Source organism: Onychomys torridus, chromosome 19, assembly GCF_903995425.1.
Source record: "Onychomys torridus chromosome 19, mOncTor1.1, whole genome shotgun sequence".
In the NCBI taxonomy this organism is placed as follows: Eukaryota; Metazoa; Chordata; class Mammalia; order Rodentia; family Cricetidae; genus Onychomys; species Onychomys torridus.
The window spans coordinates 63,238,668-63,260,271 of NC_050461.1; positions in this window are offsets into that span (position 1 = coordinate 63,238,668).

Below are 21,604 nucleotides of genomic sequence, written 5' to 3' on the forward strand. Positions count from 1 at the left end.
CCATAAGTTTCAGTATGTTGTGAATTTACCTCTGATGAATTCTAGAAAATATTTAATTTCTTTATTTCTTCCTTGACCTAGTGATAATTCAGTGAGGATTTTTCAGCTTCCATGAGTTTGTAGGTTTTCTGCATTTGTGTTGTTTTTGAATTCTGACTTTAAGCCATGGTGGTCCGATAAGATATAGGGGTTTATTCCAATATTTGTTGTTTATGTTGAGATTTGTTTGGCTATTGACTATCTGGTCAGTTTTGGAGAAGGTTCCTTGGAATGCTGAGAAGATTGTATATTTTTTTGTGTTTCAGTGAAATGTTCTATAGATGTCTGATAGATCTGTTTGAGCCAACATCTGTTAGTTTCCTTATTTCTGTGTTAAATTTCTGTCTGGCAGACTTGTCCAGTGGTGAGAATTTGTTGAAGTATCCCAGTATTAATGTGTATAGTTTTTAATGTGTGATTTAAGTTTTAGTAATGGCTCTTTTACATATGTAGGTACTCTTGTATTTGGAGCATAAATGTTCAGAATTGAGACTTCATCTTGATAGATTTTTCCTGTGGTGAATATGAAATGTGCTTCTCCATCTCTTTTGGTTGACTTCACTTTGAAGTGTATTTTATTAGATATTAGAATACCTATACCAGCTTCTTTCTTAGGACCATTTGATTGGAAAATCTTTACTCTGAGGTAATGTCTGTCTTTGAAGTTGAGGTGTGTGTCTTGTATGCAGCAAAAGGATGGATCCTGTTTTTGTAACCATTCTGTTAGCCTGTGTCTTTCTTTGGGATTTGCTAGCATGAGTTTATCTATTGCCTGTGTTTTGGGGGTTGCTGCTAACTTCCTTGGGTTGGAGTTTTCCTTCTAGTACTTCTGTAGGGCTTTGTCATGGAATGTCTTATGTTCTCCATCTATTGTGATTGAAAGCTCTGCTATGTATAGTAGTCTATACTAGCATCCCTGGTCTCATAGTGTCTGCAGAACATCTATGAAAGACCTTTTGGCTTTGACAGTTTCCATTGAGAAGTCAGGTATAATTCTGACAGGGCCGCCATTACATTTTACTTGATTTTTTTCTGTTGCTGCTCTTAATATTCTTTCTTTATTCTGTATGTTTAGTGTTTTGAGTATTATGTGGCATGTGGACTTTTTTTGAGTATTATGTGGTCCAGTCTATTTGGTGATATGTATGTTTCTTGTCCCATCAAAGGCATACTTTTCTTTATATTGGGAAAGTTTTATTCTATGAGTTTGTTGAATATGTTTTCTATGCCTTTGAGCTGGAATTATTCTCCTTCTTCTATCCCTGTTATTCTTATGGTTGGTCTTTCCATGGTGTCCCAAATTTACTGATTGTTTTTTTTTTTTAAATTTGGTGGATTTAACATTTTTTGACTGATGTATCTGCTTTATCATATTCTCATTACCTAAGATTTTCTCTGCTATTTCTTATATTCTCTTGATTAAACTTGCATCTGTAGTTTCTGTTTGTTTACTCAGATTTTTGTTTTCCATAATTACCTCAGTTTTTCAATTTGAAAAACTCTATTTCAATTTGAAGTCTTGAACTGTTTCCCTCACATGTTGATTGTTTTTTCTTCAGTTTCTTGAGATTCTTAAAGAGATTTCTTGATTTCCTCCAAATTTTTGTTTGTCTTTTTCTCTATTCTTTTAAAGAAAATTTTTATTTCTTTTTTCAAGGCCTCTATCATCTTCATAAAGTTGTTTTTAATGTCTCTTACTTCTGGATCATTTGCTTTGGGAGGTTCAGGTCTTGCTGTTGAATGATCACTAGGTTCTGGTGGTACCATATTGCTCTTTACCTTTTTAACACGTTCTTACACTGCTTTCTATCCATTTCTTCCTTTAACCCATACAGGTTGAACTCCAGGTCACTCTTCTTCCAATTGGTGCAGGAGGGATATGTGGCTCCTGTGGTTGCTCTTTTTCCCAATCAGTGCAGCAGGGGCATATGGCTTTGGTGGTTACTGGTGCCCCAGGGGATCATTGGTAATGGGGTGGGGGAAAAGGGCTGCTGCCGAGGCTCTGAAACTGCACTACCTTGGGGTGGGGCAAGGAATGTACCCATGGATACTAGAGGCTAGAGAACTAGGCTGCCCAGTCCAGCAATTTGGGTCTTACCTCTTTCCCAATCAGTACATGGAAGAGGGTCATATGGCTCCTGTGGACACTGATGCCAATGGGGATGATTGGTGAGGGAGTGGTGGGGAAGAGGCTGCTGTCCTTTTGGGCTGCCCTGGTGGAGGGGAGGGGCTGGAGAACTGTGCTGACCAGTCTAGAGATTGGGCCTTACCTGTTCCTAATCAGTACAAGGGAGCATATGAGTCAGGAAGTCCATGGTGCCACTGGGGTTGGTTGGCTAGGCGAGAAAGAACTTCTTAATATAAAGTATTTGGTAAGTCCATTAGACAACATAATTATAATCAATTTCCCAAGAGTATTTATTCTGTAGAAAAAATTTGACAGTGTCAACAATCTGTTAAAGCATTATGATCTCCATTTTTATATTAGGTGTACCAGCAATCTCATGAAAGAATGAATTTATAACTATGTGACACCCTATGTATAGGGTAAAATTGCCAGCCAAAGGAACATACCCTGAATATAGAGCAGGTGGAATACACACACTTTGGCCCTGAAACCAGAGCCAAAGAAATATACCTTGACCTTGAAACCAGAGCAAAAGAAGCACTTTATCTCTGAATGCAGAGCTAGTGAAGGAAACACCCTGACCTGAAAAAGAAACCAAAAGGGCAAAAGATACCTGTGGAAGAAACACACTTTGGACCTGAAACCCAGAGCCAAAGAAACACACTCTACCCTTGATGAAGTGAGCACAAGCCAACCAATCCCTGAGCTTGAAATCCAGCCAATCTCTGAACTTGTTCAATCTCAGGGATAGAAATCTGACCAATTGTCACCCTGTACCCCTAAGAAGCCCTTTGCTTGTTCAGTTGGCAGCTGCACTATTCCATCATGGCAGAGGCAGCCATTCTCCGGGATTCCTCCATCCTAAATAAGTCTCTTGAATGAGTTTTGGGTGAAGATTTTTCACCAAAGTGGATCAGAAACTCACTAATGGATTGGTGTAAACGGGCAATGGACACCTTTGCTGCTCCCTTAAAGAACTGAAGAAGTAACAACTTTTTATTGGAGACTGCTACATTTCTGCAGCTGTTTCCCCCTTACTTGACTGAAATAGAGAAGTAATATTTGGGGTTGGAGCTGAGAAGAAATGGACACTCTGTTCGGCAACTCCAAAGTGGAGTGGAGTGGAGAAGCAATGGACAGCTTTGCTGGGAAACTCTTAGCAGAGTAGAGCAGAGCCCAGTGGCAATGGCTCTCTTTAGACAAGGAGCAAGACTGCTACATTCTACAGGGAGAGCATTACCCTCTGGAACACAGCTTTAGGTATAGCCTGACTTCTTACAGTCAGGGTTCTCTTTTCTTCAGAGCCCTAAATATCCAGGATACCTTCCCTCCACTGCTTCAGGTAGTACTGGACTTTCTCCTCACATCTGTAGACATCCAGGGTACCTTCTTTTCACAGCTCTAGGTATAGCCTGACTTCTGACAGTCAGGGTACCTTTCCCCCCCAGAGCTGTAAAACTTGTAATATGAATTTAAATGATAATTTAACACTTTTAGATTTTAAACTTCTGTTCCATTAAATGAAATAACTAATTCAGGTATAAAACTTTATGGATTTGTATAAGTTTCTTTTCTGTTGTTGTGATATAATGTCTGGGTGTAGCCTGACTTCAGACAGTCAGGGTAGTTTTTCCTTCATAGCCCTTTTATAAGAGTCATCTTATAGAAGAGTTTAATTTGGCCCTGAGTTCCAGAGAGATACAGGATCATCATAAAAGTGGCTTGGCAACAAGTGTCACACATGGCAGCTTTATCTGGAAGCTAAGAACTTAACCTTCAGCATGAAGCAGAGAGTGAGAACTGGAAGTTGCATGTGTGTGTAAATTCTCAAAGCTTTGCCCCAGTATCATATTTTCTCCAGCAGGGCAGCATTTCCAAAATGTTCCCAAATGATACCACCAACTTAGAATGATTGAATTCTCAGACTTCAAGCCTGTGTGCTTGCTTTCTGTTACACGAACCAATTCACAGGGAAGAAAAGCTCTGTATGGAAGCCATTTGATGCCTTAACACCTTTGTTGCAGAAATGAGACAGAAATTTTTGTGAGTGAAAAACTTCTTAAAAGTTTTTTATTGTAATTTTGTAATGTCAGTGTGTTTTTGTGTGTATATAAATGTGCATGCCACTTCCTGAGAACATTAGACACTTGGATCTTCTTATAGCAGGAATTACAGAAAGTTGTCAAAAATCAGCCCTTACTCCTAGGAATGAAAATTTCATGACTGCCCAGCCATATCTCTAGCTATGTAAATATTTTAAAGCCTATTTATATCACTTTGAAGTCAGGAAATAGGGACAAACTCACACAAGAGAAAAAATCCAGTACATATAAACAAATTGGTAGACTCTAGACATTAGAGTTGTCTTAGGCTTCAAAAAAATTATGTTTCATATTTTTTCATTGTAGCCTTGAAGGAAGTAATTTACTTAACATTGTTAACTCAAGACTGATGGTGAAGATCAATGACTGTGGTTTCTATTTTGAAACATTTGAGGTAGATAATAAAGTATGCTACGTGTGGCAAATCCATTTAGTGAAGTTTATTTTGTGTTCCTTGTATTATTTCCATGGCTCTTGTTCATCTTCCATTGTGCTTTTATTTAGTAATAGGTATTTTTCTGTTGTAATGTATAGAATGTTATTCCCATCTTCTAAATACATTATTTATATATCAGACAGTGTCTGATTATACTTTTCAAGTAAGGGTGTCTGTGAAATGGTAGGAGGTTGTTGTTCCTGGTTTTGTTTTTCATATTTTCACAAATTCCCTTGAGATTATGCTGTGGTGATATTTTCTTTATATTGTAACAAATAACATTTTTTCTGAAGATTAGAAGACAGAGGCAGCCATTAGATTAAACATAGAGGCCGGACAGTGGTGGCACATACCTTTAATCCTAGCACTCGGGAGGCAGCAAGTTCAAGGGCACCCTATACAGCACAGGATTAATCCAGTTTAAAAGAGAAACAGAGCCAGGTGGTGATAGCTCACACCTTTAATCCAAGTACTAGGGAACCACACACCTTTAATCCCAGCACTAGGAAGGTTGAGACAAGAAATGATATGTCTGGACAGAGAAAGGCATATAGGACAAGAGAAGACAGAAACTCAGTCCTTTTCAGGAAAGACTCGGGCATTGACTGTAAGGATTTGTGGATATAGGATCTTCCCCTTTTGGCTGAGGAGTTGGTGAGGTGGGAAGTGGCTGTGGCTTGTTTCCTCTGATCTTTAAGCATTCACCTCAATATCTGGCTCTGGGTTTTTATTAATACCAATTAGGGTTCATGGAAAATTTTATTGTTTGTTATTCAGCCATGTCACTGATGCTCAAATAGGATTAGGAGAAATTCTACAACAGTAAGCTATTGTCTTATTTTCAGATCGTAAACTTAATTTCACACAAAGATAGAGCAACATGGGACAGTTTGAATAACAAATCCTCTTTGCATATAAAATATTTATATGACCAAACATTTTAAAAGACTAAAGACTAAAGATTTGTTTATTGAATGCCACTATTTAATGCCAGAGAATTGTTTCATTCATTAATGTTGGTTGCTACTAAGTCTGATGACCTGAATTCTATTTCTGGGTGATCTATATTACTCTTAACAAGTTTTTGTCTTATTTCTACACTTGCATAATGGCACATGCACAGTCTCACACATGCATAAAGAATTTTTAATCCTGAATAAGTACCATTGCAGTCACTTGCAGACAAACAACCCCCTAAGTATCATCACTAGAACTCACAATGGGGAAGTAGATAATAGACACCTGAAAGTTGTCCTCTCCATGCTACATACATATCATGACATAGGTGTATACCACAAATGCAATTCATGCATTTTTAAATGGATGAAATTAACAAAGCAAAGAAAATAAACCAATTATTGAGAACATATTAATTGATTTGCCCATTTAAATTATAGAATTTCAAGAAATATTACTGTTCAACAAAACAATGATTGTCCCCTTATAAATCTTACTTCATCATTTTATTCTCTTGATTCAGTGATAGGTCATTTAAAAACATACCTCAGCTGGACTTAGAGGTGCATAGCTGTAATGCCAGTACTTTGGAGACTCTGTTTGGTCAATCTCTGTGAGTTTGAGGCCAGCTTGGTACCCATAGTGAACTCCAGGACTGCCATGGCTTTGTGTACATACCTGTCTCAAAAAAATTCCAATAAGAAAAAGCATATCTCAAATTATGGAACTTTTTCTAATGTAATCTGACTAAACTGACTGGTTTCAACAAAACTTTTGTTGTCTTATATTAAAAGAACTTTGTTAACAATGAAAATAAGCAATTTAAAGAGTCCTTTCACAAAGACATAGAAATGCATTGAATCCTTTGACAACCATCTAGAGGGGACTTCCCTCACCTTCAAGTGATAGGAGACAGAAGGAGCAGTGGGACATCTTTATCTTCAGCATTCTAATGACATATTTGAGACCTGGACAGTTGGCTCAGTAGTACTGCTCCTCTTGGGTACCCAAATTTGATTCCTAGCACCTATTTCAGATTGGTCAGAACCATCTGTATTTCCATATCCAGGAGATCTGGTGCATTGTTCTGGCCTCTGAGGGCATTAGATATGCAAGTGGTGAAAAGACAGATATGTATGTGGTTCCATAATGTAAAAAAGCTTTTATTGATGTGTCAGTTATCCTAAAAAGGAATGAAAAAAGAATGAAATTTAAGTGCATAAGCTTTGCCAGTGAGTATACCAAGTGTATGCCAGATACCAGTGGTGATCAAAAGATGGCATCTGATTCCCTGTCACTGGGGGTACAGACAGTGGTGACCTGCTCTTTGGGTGCTGGGTTATACCTGAAGATGTAGAGGGAAGATATTTTGGATACCTACAGCTGTAAGAAGAAAGGTACCCTGACTGTTGGGAAATCAGGCTATACCTGAAGCTGTGGAGAAAAGGTATCCTGGATACCTACAGCTCTAAAGAGTAAGGTGCCCTGATTTCAGAAGTCAGGCCATACCTACTGCTGTGAATGAAAAGTATACAGAATACTTATAAATGTGAGAAGAAAGGTTTCCTGGCTGTTGGAAAGTCCAGCACTACCTGAAGCAGTGGATGGAAGGTATCCTGGATACCTTGGGCTCTGAAGAAAAAAAAAACCCTGACTGTAAGAAGTCAGGCTATACCTAAAGCTGTGTTCCACTGGGGAATGTTCTACCTGCAAAATGTAGCAATCTTGCTCCTCTCCAAAAGAGAACCATTACAGCTGGGCTCTGCTCTAGTCTGCTAAGAGTATCCCAGCAAAAATGGCCATTGCTGCTGTGATCCACACCCCTAACAAAGTTTCCCAGCAGAGATGTCCATTTCTTCTCCGCTCCAGCCAAATTGTCACTTCTCTGCTTCAGTCAAGTAAGGGAAAAACTGCTACAGAAATATAGCCGTCTCCACTGAGAAGTTGTTACTCCTGCCTCTCTCCTTTATGGGAGTTTTCCAGCAGAGGTGTCCATTGCCTTTCTGCTCCATTCCACTGTGACCCACTCTGGCAAAAGTTCTTCACCCAAAGTGAATTCAAGAGATTTTTTTAGGGGGAAGGAATCCAGGAGAGTAGGTGCCTTTGCCAGGATGGAAAAAGGCCGCTGACAACTGAACAGGCAAAGGCCTCCTTATGTAGGGCTTTTTAGAGGCAGATTTTTTTTTCCCCAGGGAGAAGATTTTTAGGTTGGAAATGGTCAGATTTCAATCCCTGAGATTAAGTAAATTCAGAGATTGGCTGGATTTTGTGGTCAGGGATTGGTTGGATTCAAGCTCAGGAATTGGTTAGTTTGTGCTCACTTGGTCAAGGATAGAGTGTGTTTCTTTGGACTGGTTTTAGGTCCAAAGTGTTTTTCTTTCACTGGTCCCTTTTAACCTTTTGGGTCATTTTTCAGGGTCAGGGTGTTTCCTTCATTGGCTCTGGATTCAGGGATAAAGTATGTTTCTTTCACTCTGGTTTCAGGGTCAGGGTGTATTTCTTTGGCTCCTGTTTCAGGGTCTAAGTGTATGTCTTTCCATCCGCTCTATTTTCAGAATGTGTTTCTATGGCTAGTCATTTTATCCTATACATAGGGCTTAATACAGTTATAAATTCAAATTTTCCATGAGATTGGTGGTGCAAACAATATAAAAATGGATATCAAAATGTTTGAACAGATTGTTGACACTGCTAAATTTATTGTATAGAATAAATACTCTCAGAAAACTGATTATGTGTTGACTTATATATAATCTGACCAAATACTTTGTGTTAAGAAGCCCTCTATTGCCAAGCCACCCATCCCTAGCAGCACCAACGACCACTGGAGTCATATGCCCCCTGCATCAACTGGGAACAAGTAAAGCCCAATCTCTGGACTGCTGAGCACAGTTCTCTAGCCCCAAGCCCTAGCCAGTGTAGCCCCAGAGAAAGGGCAGCAGCCTCCTCCCCCTACCTCTGCAGAACCACATTTCACTGGAGCCACGTGACCCTCTTCCATTCACTTATTGGGGAAGAGGTAAGACCCCAATTGCTGGACCACAAGGCCCAGTTATCTAGCACCTAGAACCTGGAGGTACATTCCATGCCCCATGCCCCAGCCAGTGCAGCCCCAGGGACTGGGCAGCATCCCCCTTCCTAAACCCCCCCTCAGCAACCATCTTTGGTGGCACCAGAGGCCAATGGAGCCATATGTGTCTCCTGCACCAATTGGAAGAGTGACCTAGAGTTGCACCTGTACAGATTAAAGGAAGAAATGGGTAGAAGCAGTGTAAGAACCTATTAAACAACATAAAGAGCAATAAGGTACACCAGAACCTATTGAATCATAAACAGCAAGACCTTTAACAGCCCAAAGAAAATGAGCCAGAAGTAAGAGACACTAAAAACAACTTTATGAAGATGACAGATGCCCTAAAAGAAGAAATGTATTTAAAAGAATGGAGGAAAAGACAAAGAAAAAATTGGAGGAAAATCAAGAAATTTCTTAAAGAAACTAAAGAAACCCTGGGGCGGGGAGCAGGGGGCAAACACATGATGACAAAAACTGAGGAAATTCAGGAAAAGGAAAATCTGAGTAAATGAACAGAAACTATGGAGGCAAGCTCACCAACAGAATACAAGAAATGAAGAGAGAATCTTAGGCACTGAGACTACAATAGGACAAATAGATTCATTGGTCAAAGACAATGTTACATCACCAAATTTTTAACACAAAACATCTAGGAAAATTGAAACACCATGAAAGAACAAACCTAACAATAATAGGGATAGAAGGAGAAGAATTCCAGCTCAAAGGCACAGAAAATATATTCAACAAAATCATAGAAGAAAACTTTCCCAACTTAAAGAAGGAAATGCCTATAAAGTTATTCCCATCAACTTAGAACAATTGAGTTTTCATACTTCAATCCTGTGTGCTTGCTTTCTGTTACATGAACTAATCCATGGTGAAGAAAAGCTCTATATGGAAGCTGTTAGATGCCTTAATACCTTTGTTACAGAAATGAGTGCTTAGTATCTAAAATTTTCATGAGTGAAAAATTCATAACTGCCCAGCCATATCTCTTGTGATATTAACAATTTTAAAGACTATTTATATCATTTTGAAGTCAGGAAATAGGGACAGACTCATATGAGGAAAAACTCTATTCATGTAAATAATTTGGTAAAGACTCTAAACATTCGTTGTCTTCAGCTTCAAGAAAAAAAAAATCATGTTTTATTTATTTTTCATTGTTGCCTTGAAGGAAGTAAATTGCTTACCACGTTCATACAAGACTGATAGTGGAGATCACTGCATTGTGGTTTCTATTTTGAAACATTTGAGATAGATACTAAAGTGTAAAGTTTATTTTGTGGCACTTATATTGTGCTTTTATCTTGTGACAAGTATTTCTCTGCTGTAATGTATAGACTCATCATCTAAGTGGTCCATTGTTTACTTTAATATCAGGTTGTGTGATCATACTTTTCAAGTAAGGGTGTCTGTGAAATGGTTGGGGGTTGTTTCTGGTTTTGTTTTTCATTTTTCATAAATTCCCTTGTGATTTTGTTGTGGTGATATTTTGTTTATACTACAAATAATAAAATTTGCCTGAAGATCCGAGGACAGAGGCAACCACTAGATTAAACATAGAGGCCAGACAGTGGTGGCACACACCTTTAATCCTAGCACTCAGGATTAAACATTCAAATCCACCCTAGACAGCACAAGATTAAGTCAGTCTAAAAGAGAAGCAGCCAGGTGGTGATGGCTCACAGTTTTTAGACAAGTATTTGGGAGTCACACACCTTTAGTCCCAGCACTAGGAACATTGAGACAGGAAATGATATGGCTTGATGGAGAAAGGCATATAAGGCAAGAGAAGACAGGAACACAGTCCTTTCCAGTAAGGACTCGGGCATTGAGGATTTATGGAGACAAGATCTTCCCCTTTCAGCTGAGGAGTTGGTGAGGTGAGAAGTGGCTGTGGTTTGTTTCCTCTGATCTTTAAGCATTCACCCCAATATCTGGCTCTGGGTTTTTATTAAGACCAATTAAGATTCGTGCAACATTTTGTTGTTTGTTTTTCAGCTTGACTTGGATGTCAGTGATGATTCAGGGATACATTTGAACTCATGGTCTTCTTGTGTTCACATCATGTGGACAAGTCCAAGATTAGGTGATTTGCTTTCAACATGTGCTGTTTTGTCAACACAATTTAACAATGCTAATGTTAAAATGCTTAATAGAAGAGAATATAAAAACAGTAAATACCTCATCTGTGTATTCAAAGCAACATTTTCATTTATCTGGTAGAGACATAATAAATAGGGATAATCAGCAACCAACTATGTATCTCATACCATAGCTTGATATTCAATAGTATATATATGCAATTTGATGTTCCATGCTTCTCTCTGTCCCCATTATTTAAATGACTTGGCATTTCATCTTGAAGTACTGCCTTCTAAGAGAATTATCCAGAAATGCCAGATAATGCAATGGCAGTAAGATTTACTTTGCAACAAACATTGATGGTATTTGTGTGTATAATTTGATTATAGATTTGTAGGCCCATGACAGATAAATGGAGACCAGAAGACAGCTTTGTGGTTTCTACTTTCGGTCCTCTTAATATGGCAATCAAGGTCACGTTCCCAGCCACAGACCATTCCCACTGAGCCATCTCATTTGTGCTCAAATAGGATTAGTAGAAATACCACAACAGTAATTTATTATCTTCTTTTCAGATTGTAAACTTAATTTCATACAAAGATAGAGGAACACAAGAAAGTTTGAATAATAAATCCTCTTTGCATATTAAAATATTTATATGACCACACATTTTTTAATTTGTTTATTATGAGGACTAAACATTTGTTTACAACACTCTTAGAACCACTAATGAATGACAGAGAATTGCTTCATGTATTAAAGTTGGTTGCTACTAAGCCTGATGACCCAAGTTCTATCTTTGGGTGATGCATATTACTTCTACAAGTTTTTGTCTTATTTCCACATTTGCATACTGGCATATGTACACTCCTACACATCACCACATACATGAGTAATTTTAAAACCTGAATAAGTGCCATTGAGGTCAGTTGCAGCCAAATGACTGCCTAGGTTTCATCATTAGAACTCACATTGTGGAAGGTGATAATACACACCTGTAAGTTGTTCTCTCAGTGCTACATACACATCATGGGACATGTGTATACCTACAAACACAGTTTGTTCATTTTTAAATGGATGAAATTAACAAAGCAAAAAAAAATAACCCAATTTTATTGAGGACATATTGAATGATTTCCCCATTTATATTATAGAATTTAAGAAATATTATTGTTCATCAAAACAATGATTGTCCCCTTTTAAATTATATTTCATCCTTTCATTCTCTCATTTAATGATAGATCATTTAAAAATATACTTCAGATGGACTTAGAAGTGCATAACTACAATACCTTCCTCTCAGAGGCTGAAAGTTAATGATGGGCAACTTTCTCTTGAGAGCTTCCAGCCTATGACAGAGTATGCTTGGTGAAAAGCTTGTCTCCATTATAGGTAATGGAAGACATAATCATAGAGAATGACCTAAGATAGACCTCAGTTTATCTGATGGAGCCTGAGGGTCTCTTTAAAAAGTTAAGAGGAGGGACCTGTGGTAGCCCACAAAGGTCTTCTAGTTAGATCTGAGCTTGCTTTACACAGAAGGGCTGCATTAAGTGGTGTCTTGATCATGTGCAAAGTCACCAGGTATGTAGGATGGTCTACACTTGGCTGTGCTGGGGGAGGCCTTTTGCCTCACCCTTTGGCATTCTTTTAAAAATCCCTTTAGTAGAGACATAAAGGGCTGGTGCGTTGAGACCCAGGCCTTTATGAGGCTATCCTTTGTTCTCTCTCTCTTCTCTCTCTCTCTCTCTCTCTCTCTCTCTCTCTCTCTCTCTCTCTCTCTCTCTCTCTCTTCCTCCCTCCTCTCTCCTCTCTCCTCTCTCCCTCCTTCTAGCTACAAATTTATTTCTCATGTCTCCCTTCTCAAGAGTACCCTGGGGAGCTTTTCTCCCTCAAATGTTCTGTAGGTATCTGTTAGGTATATTTGAGTCATAATATTTGTTAGTTACATTATTTGTCTGTTTAGTTTCTGTCTGCATATGTCCATTGGTGAGAGTGGGGTATTGAAGTCACCCACTATTATTGTGTGGCCTTTGAGTGATTTAAACTTTAGTAATTTTTTTTTTTAAGAAATGTGGTTGCCCTTACATTTCAGGCATAGATGTTCAGAATTTAGACATCATATTGGTGGATTTTTCCTTTGATGAATATGCAATGCCCAACTTGCTTCATTGGTCCATTTGACTGGAAATCTTTTTCTAACCCTTTACTCTGAGGTAATGCCTTTCTTTGATGTTGAGGTGTGTTTCTTGTATGCAGCAGAATATTGTATCCTGTTCTTGTTTCCAATTTATTAGCCTGTATCTTTTTATTGATAAATCGAGTGCATTGATATTGAGGGATATTAATGACCAATGATTGTTAATTGCTGTTATTTTGTTATTGGTGGTAGTAGTGTGTGTCTATGTGTCTATCTGTTTCACTTTATGTTTTGCTGGTGTGATGTTATCTATTTTCCTGTTTTCTGTGTTTTTATGACTGTAGTTAACTTCCTGGAGTTTGAGTATTTTTTTAGTACCTTCTATAGGGCTTGGTTTGTGGACAGATATTGTTTAAATTTGAATTTGTTGAATTTGTTTTTTCCATCTATGGTAGTTGACCATTTGTTTTTGTTAGATGAGTATTTTGTTCTTTGATTTCTCTTTCCTCTCTGGTCTTCTGGCCTAAATGGCTAAGCGTTCTGGTGAGTAGCTTGTCTTTGGGTTCATTTGGGTGTCCCCTCTGGGCTTTTTGGAGGATAAAGAAGGATTCCTAGATACATCCTGGCCTTTGCTAAGGCTGAAGTCCTCTTCCAAAGTTTTAGAGCAAGATATGCTGCTCAGGGGAAGGGGTTCAGACTGAGGTCCCTAGAACTTGTCTGGCCTCTGGGGTCCCTAGGATGAGCCTGGCCTCAAGTACAGCTGCCAGGCTGGGGACCCTAGATCCAGCATGTGCTTCAGTAAGGATGAATTCTTTTGAACTTGTCAACCTAGGAATCCTAGATCTCTTCTGTCCTTTGGAAAAATAAAACTCTTTCTAAAGCTGTAGATCAGGATTTGGAGCCAGGGGTAGGTGATGGCTGTGTGTGTGTGTGTGTGTGTGTGTGTGTGTGTGTGTGTGTGATATGTGCAGTCTGGGATATTCAGGAAGACTTAATGGTTTTGGGGTGGGGGCCAGTGCATAGTGTCTTACCTGCATACCCAACATCTTAATACTAATGCATCAATTTTCTAGGGATTGTTTATTTGTTCTTCTTTATTTATTTTAGTTATTTTGTTGTTGTTGTCATTATGGTTAATCTGTAAAAGACTTTTTAGCTGATTGGATAAAAAGTATTATGGGGCCTTGGCAGGTCACTTAGCAAGTATTTTTGTAGGGGATATCCTGAGTTCAGAAAACAACACCCAAATTGGGAGACCCATAACCACCTGCTAGTCAAGATCAGAGGATCTGACACCTTCTTTTCTGGTGTGTCACCTATACACTCATGGAACACATTCTCTCACACACTGAAGTACTTACATAAAACTGAGGATAAACTTGTTTTCAAAAGTTCTTGTGACTTATAAAGCAATTAGAGCAAAACTAGTTGCTTTACATGATGTATAATCTCAAACATACAGTGATCCTTTAAAAATATGTTATCTTTCATTTGTTTTTAAAAGTTGTCATTTCCTCATTCTGATGCAGACTTACGTTGAATTATCAATCATAAAAAACAAAATGTTTTCTAAATGATTTTAACAGACATCATATTCTTTCTCAAAAGGGAATGAAATATATTTAGCAGGTAAAACTATTTCCTACAATGTTGAAAGATCAGAATGCTTTAAACAAAGCTCTCCCATCTTGTAAAAGAGCCCTCTACTCCCAACCCATTGTCTCTTATTGGCAATGGAGAGAACTGGTGTACACAAAGTGAGTGCTCCACAGTGATTTCTTTGATTTTGATTATAGTTCTTGTTTAAAAGGCAATGTTATATTTGTAGGTCTGTCTTATGTCTCCTTTTATTAGTGGTGCCATCATGGTTGTGTGTAGCACAAATCTTAAAAGGTCTTATTAATAAAATCAAACCTGGATAAAGGTATTGGGGTGAACGCTGAAAGATCAGAGAAAGAAAACCAGCCACAGCTAACCTCACCTCACCAGTTCCTCAGCTGATCATGTTTCCTCAGACTAGAAGCCTCTGAGTCCTAATCCAGCATGCATCTCAGCTGAACTGTGCTGCTCAAAAGCCTAAAAGCTTAACCGGGCTCTAGTTCCTTGTCCTCATGCCTTAAATACCTTTCTGCTTTCTGCCATCACTTCCTGGGATTAAAGGTTTGTGTCACTATGCCTAGCTGTTTCCAGTGTGGCTTTGAACTCACAGAGATCCAGACAGATCTCTGCCTCCAGAATGCTAGGATTAAAGGTGTGTATGCTATCATTTTCTGGCCTCTATGTCTATCTAGTGGCTGTTCTGTTCTCTTATCCCAGGTAAGTTTATTAGAGTGCACAATATTTTGGGGAACACAATATTACCACATTTCCCCTTTTTTTGTGTAAAATTTTAAAAATCTTATAACTAATAAAAGAAAAACTATATCCAATAAGTATATACAATATATACAGCCAACAATTACATTAACAATGTTTAGTTCATTAACATTTGACAGATTCATATGAAAAACTCCATTAATATATAACAATGTCCAGTCCATTAACATCTGAAAAATTCAGACAAAAATTTTTCGTTACTTATCTATTTAAAACAAGTAGCTCCTTTTAAAAAGTAGATTCAATAATCTCCCTTTTTATCTTATCATATCCATATTCTCCCTTTTTTTAACTTTTTATAATAGATTCAATAATCTACCTCTTGTCATTTTCATATCTTCTCCTTTTTCTTTTTATAGTATGTTCAATGTCTACCCCTTTATCCTATTATTTCTTTATCTTTTTTCTCAGAGTAGATTCAATGATCTACCTCATAACTATATAATTTTTTTTTCTTTTTCTTTTTTTTTAAACAAAAACTCTGAATCTAATCTCCTTGTTCAGCTTTTTTCGTAACCATTAACAATTAGAAACTTGTAACCAACCATCATAAACAATGACAGTTATCCATAAGCCAAGCTACATCTTGGGAATGTGGGTGTCATTTTCTTAATATTACTTCCTGCTTTTGGGGGGGGTTGAAGACATCTTTAAGGAATCCTGAAAAGAAACTTTTTGGGGAAACCAGCCCCCAGCTACCATCCAGCCCTGGAACTCCTATCTGGACCAGAGGTGAGTGCATGGGTCACACCCAGAGAGGCCCTGCACCTAGGTCCCAGCCCTGGGCACCAGCCATTCTGGGGAAGACCTGCCCAACTTGGCCCCAGTTTCTGGCCATTTGTGGGGCCCTCTGGGAAGGATCCCCTTCTCCAAGACCCCTGGTGGACCCTACAATCTCCACACCCTGCCCCCATACTAACTGGCCTGAGACCCCAGCCATTTCCTGAGACTTAGAAACCAGGCCCAGCTTCCATCCTGGCCTGGAACTCCCATCTGGACAAGATACAGAGACCCCAGCAACTCCCTGAGACTCAGAGACCAGCCCCCAGCTCCCATCCAGGCAGCACTCCCATCCAGCCCAGAGCTTCCATCTGGACCAGAGAGAGGCTCCCTAAATCTGTCAGCACTGTCTGGACCAAGTACACTGATAAGACCAAGAACAAATGCATGAGGAGATGGGCAGACGTCAAGGCAGAAGTACATACAACAAAATAAAGAGCAATACAGCATCACCAGAACCTAGCTCTCCTCCAACAGCTAGACCTGAACATCACAGAATGGAAGAAGCAGAAGAAAACAACCTTATAAATAACATCAAGGAGAGACTAGAGCCTTATATAGAAGAAATAAAAAACGAAGTGGAGGAACAGACAAACAAAAAATGGGAAGAATGCTATAAAAAACTAGAGGAAAGGACAAATAAAGCAAAAGAAAACAATAAGTCCCTGAAAGAAAATCATGAAAAGGCAATGAGACAGATGAGGAAAACAGCCCAAGACCTGAAAAGGGAAATAGAAAAAAAGAAGACATAAGCAGAAGGAATGATGGAAATAGAAAATCTGAGTAAATGAACAGGAACTTTAGATGCAAGCATAATCAACAGAATTCAAGAGATGGAAGAGAGGATCTCTGGTGTTGAAGATACAGTAGAAGAAATAGATTTATCAGTGAAAGAAAACACTAAAACAAAAAAGACATGACCCAAAATGTGCAAGAAATTTGGGACACCATGAAAAGACCAAACCTACGAATAGGAATAGAGGAAGGAGAAGAATACCAACTCAAAGGCACAGAAAATATATTTAACAAGATCACAGGAGAAAACTTTCCCAACTTAAAGAAGGAAATGCCTATGAAGATACAAGAAGCCTATAGAACACCAAACAGACTAGACCCCCACCAAAAGTCCCCTCACCACATAATAATTAAACAACTAAATGTACAGAATAAAGAAAAAATATTAAGGGCAGCAAAGGAAAAAAGCCAAGTGACTTATAAAGGCAAACCCATCAGAATAACACCCGAATTCTCAATGGAGACTTTGAAAGCCAGAAGGACCTGGACAGATATAATGCAGACACTAAGATACTATGGATGCCAGCCTAGACAAATATATCCAGCAAAACTTGCAATCATCATAGATGGAGTGAGTGAACAAGACATTCTAAGACAAAGCCAGATTTAAACAATACTTATCCATAAACCTAGCCCTACAGAAAGCACTAGGATGAAAATTCCAACCTAAGGGAATCAGATACACCCTCAAAAACACAGGCAATAGATAACACCACAGCAATAAACCCCAAAGAAGAGAAGTACACACACACTACCACAAAAAAATAAAAATAAAAACAGGAATGAACAATCACTGGTCATTAATATCCCTTAATATCTATGGACTTTATTCACATATAAAAAGACAAAGACTAACAGAATGGATACAAAAACAGGACCCATATTTCTGCTGCATATAAGAAACATACCTCAAATTCAAAGATATACACTACCCGCCATAGTAGCTCAAACCGGCAGGCTGCCGCTAACTTGAGAGAGACAATTAGGAAGCTGTTTTTAGTTCTGTTTTAGAATCTTTTTTCTCAGGTGTTAGGTGGAAATGCTTGCCCCACGTTGGGCGCCATTTGTAGTTAGAGTTTTCCTGCCTGACCCAGTCAGGACAAATCTCTCTTACCCGCCAGTCCCACAATCGCTCAGACCCAACCAAGAAAGCATACAGAAACTTACATTGTGTATGGCCGTGGCAGGCTTCTTGTTATCTGCTTTTTCTATCTTAAATTAACCCATTTCTGTTAGTCTATACTTTGCCACATGGCTTGTGGCTTACCGGTGTCTTTACATGTTGCTTCTCATGGCGGCAGCTGGCAGTATCTCCCTCCAAGCTTCTACTTTCCAGCATTCTCTTTTCTCTTGTCCCGCCTATACTTCCTGCCTGGCCACTGGCCAATCAGAACTTTATTTACACAGAGCGATATCCACAGCATTTCCCCTTTTCTTTTTTTTTTTTTAAGGAAGGTTTTAACTTTTACATAGTACAATTACATATAACAAAACAATTATCAAGCAAGAATTACAGTTATAATATTAAAGAAGATATCCTATCTATCTTATATTTGTGAGTCTAAGGTTTTATATCTAACATCTTTTATCATAATTGAGGAAATTATAACTATCTAGTCTTCAACCACATCAAAGACCTCAGAAGGATATAATATTACCTGACAAGCAGGAGAAGGATGTAAGCATTTTTCAGGAGTCTTGCAAGAGTAGACAGAGACAGCTGGCAGCCTGGACAGTCACCTAATGTTCCTTTGTAAAGTTGGGGCATCTGTTTTTAGCCCACAGGGCTAGAGTCTCTTGGTCACTTCTCTCAGTGTCCTGTAGAATGTCTGGCAGTTTCCTCTGCAAAGCAGGAACCTGAAGGACCATTTTGTCAAGCAAAGCTTAGTGGTCACCTTTCTCTGGGTCCTGCATGTCCAGTCGATCAAGCAGTCCAGGAAAGAACAGTTTCTTACCCAAATGGCTGTTTTTGCCATGGTGAAGATAAACTCCATATGAAGTGTCTTCAATGCCCATCCTCCTCTCTGAAGTAAATCAGTGCTGCCAGGAGCAGACATGTTTCACTGTCCAGAAAGTCTAAATTTTAAAAGTATTTTAAATGCCGTATTCTGTAGGTCTTTGAAGTATTTGAAGATTACCTATCTATCTGAAATATCTCTGTGTATACCTAGAAGACTTAACTAACATGGCTACAAGTATGATTATCCTAGATGACTAATTATTAATCTATTTTTAATTATCCATTACAATTTAAATGAGCTATATAAACATAATACCTTAAACAAGAGTAGAAATATGCATACAGTATAACAAAATTAACTTTAAGTTTGTATCAATAGACTAAAATCTAAACCAATGTAAAACATTTTAAACAAGTTGTTGCTCTTTAGAAGTAAGTTCCTTAAACTACCCTTTTATCCTATTATATCTGTATCATATCCCCTTTTCTTCTTTAGAAAGAGATTGCGTTTATAATCAATCTACTTTAAAGAAAAATATTGGTTTTTCTCTGTCCCACACCAGAGGGCTCTTTTGATTTGGGACACAAGAATCTCTTAACCTTTTCTTTTAGCAATATGTCTGGGTTTAGAGAGGGAGTGAGCCAATTCCATCTCCAAAGCCAGCTTGATAATTTTGGGAATGTGGGCGCGTAGTTTTTCTTACTACTTCCTGCTGGAGAGGGGCGATGCATCTTATGGGGACATAAAGAAAATTTTAGGATTATGAAGTAGTCCATTAGGGTGAACCTCTGAGCCAGTTGCCTTGAAAGCATTCTGGATGTTGGATCATCTGGGCCATGGTGTCTTCAGAGACCTTTCAGGTGGTCTTGGCTGATCAAACCTGATGTATCTTAATCTGGAACAAATCCATAGCCTCTGGCTTTCTGTGGAAACAAAAGCAGAGACTCTTTTTCAAAGCAACATATCCTTATATACAAATTTTGAAGTCAAGTTACCTTTAAAATTTACATATTTATTTAACTCAACAGCTTTTACGATTAAATCTTTTTCTTTAGTTAAAAATCCCAAAGACAACATAAACCAGATTCTCTGTGTAATATCCATCTTTGTAAGCCTGAAATGCCGCTGTGGCTGTTGGCTCCGCCCACCTCAGCTTCCCAACATGGCGGTGGTACAGTTTACTGCCAGCTTTGGGTCTAGAGCCATGTGTACCATCAACTATCAGAAGCAGTTCTATCAAAGCAGTGCATAGCCCAGAAATCTTTTTTTTTTTTTTTTAGCTAGCAAAGGCTAAATCCATCACGCAGCAGAGTAAAGTGCCACTTGTAGACTCCTCATTCCAGCCACACTGCAGGTCAGACGCACACGCCAGGAACCCGCCATAGTAGCTCAAAACGGCAGGCTGCCGCTAACTTGAGAGAGACAATTAGGAAGCTGTTTTTAGTTCTGTTTTAGAATCTTTTTTCTCAGGTGTTAGGTGGAAATGCTTGCCCCACGTTGGGCGCCATTTGTAGTTAGAGTTTTCCTGCCTGACCCAGTCAGGACAAATCTCTCTTACCCGCCAGTCCCACAATCGCTCAGACCCAACCAAGAAAGCATACAGAAACTTACATTGTTGTGTATGGCCGTGGCAGGCTTCTTGTTATCTGCTTTTTCTATCTTAAATTAACCCATTTCTGTTAGTCTATACTTTGCCACATGGCTTGTGGCTTACCGGTGTCTTTACATGTTGCTTCTCATGGCGGCAGCTGGCAGTGTCTCCCTCCAAGCTTCTACTTTCCAGCATTCTCTTTTCTCTTGTCCTGCCTATACTTCCTGCCTGGCCACTGGCCAATCAGAACTTTATTTACACAGAGCGATATCTACAGCAACTACCTAAGAATAAAAGGCTGGGGAAAGACTTTCCAATCACATGGTCTTAAGAAACAAGCTGGTGTAGCCATCCTAATATCCAGCAAAATAGACTTCAAACTAAAATCAACCAGAATGGCTAAGATCAAAAACACAGAAGCAGAAGACACCTTATGCTGGAGAGGATGTGCAGCCAGGGGAACTCTCTTCCACTGCTGGTGGGAATGCAAGATTGTACAGCTACTTTGGAAATCAATATGGCGCTTCCTTAGAAAATTGGGAATCCATCTCCCCCAAGACCCAGCTATACCACTCTTGGGCATATATGCAAGGAATGCTCAATCAACCACAAGGGCATTTGCTCAGCTATGTTCATATCAGCATTGTTTGTAATAGCCAGAACCTGGAAACAACCTAGATGCCCTTCAACTAAAGAATGGATAAGGAAAATGTGGTACACATACACAATGGAGTACTACTCAGCAGAGAAAAACAATGACATCATGAGGTTTGCAGGCAAATGGATGGATCTAGAAAAAATCATCCTGAGTGAGGTAACCCAGACTCAGAAGGATAAACATGGTATGTACTCACTCATAGGAGGATACTAGATGTCAAACAAAGATGACTAGACTGCTACTCACAACTCCAGGGATTCTACCTAGAAAACAGTACCCTAAGAAAGACACAGGAATCACCCAATGACAGAGAAATGGATGAGATCTACATGAACAACTTGGACGTGAGTGGGGGTAATGAAGGGCAAAGTTCGAGGGAAAGAGAGCTTAGGGGAGCAGGAGATCCCAGCTGGATCAAGAACAGAAAGGGAGAACAAGGAATAACAGACCATGATAAATGAAGACCACATGAGAACAGGA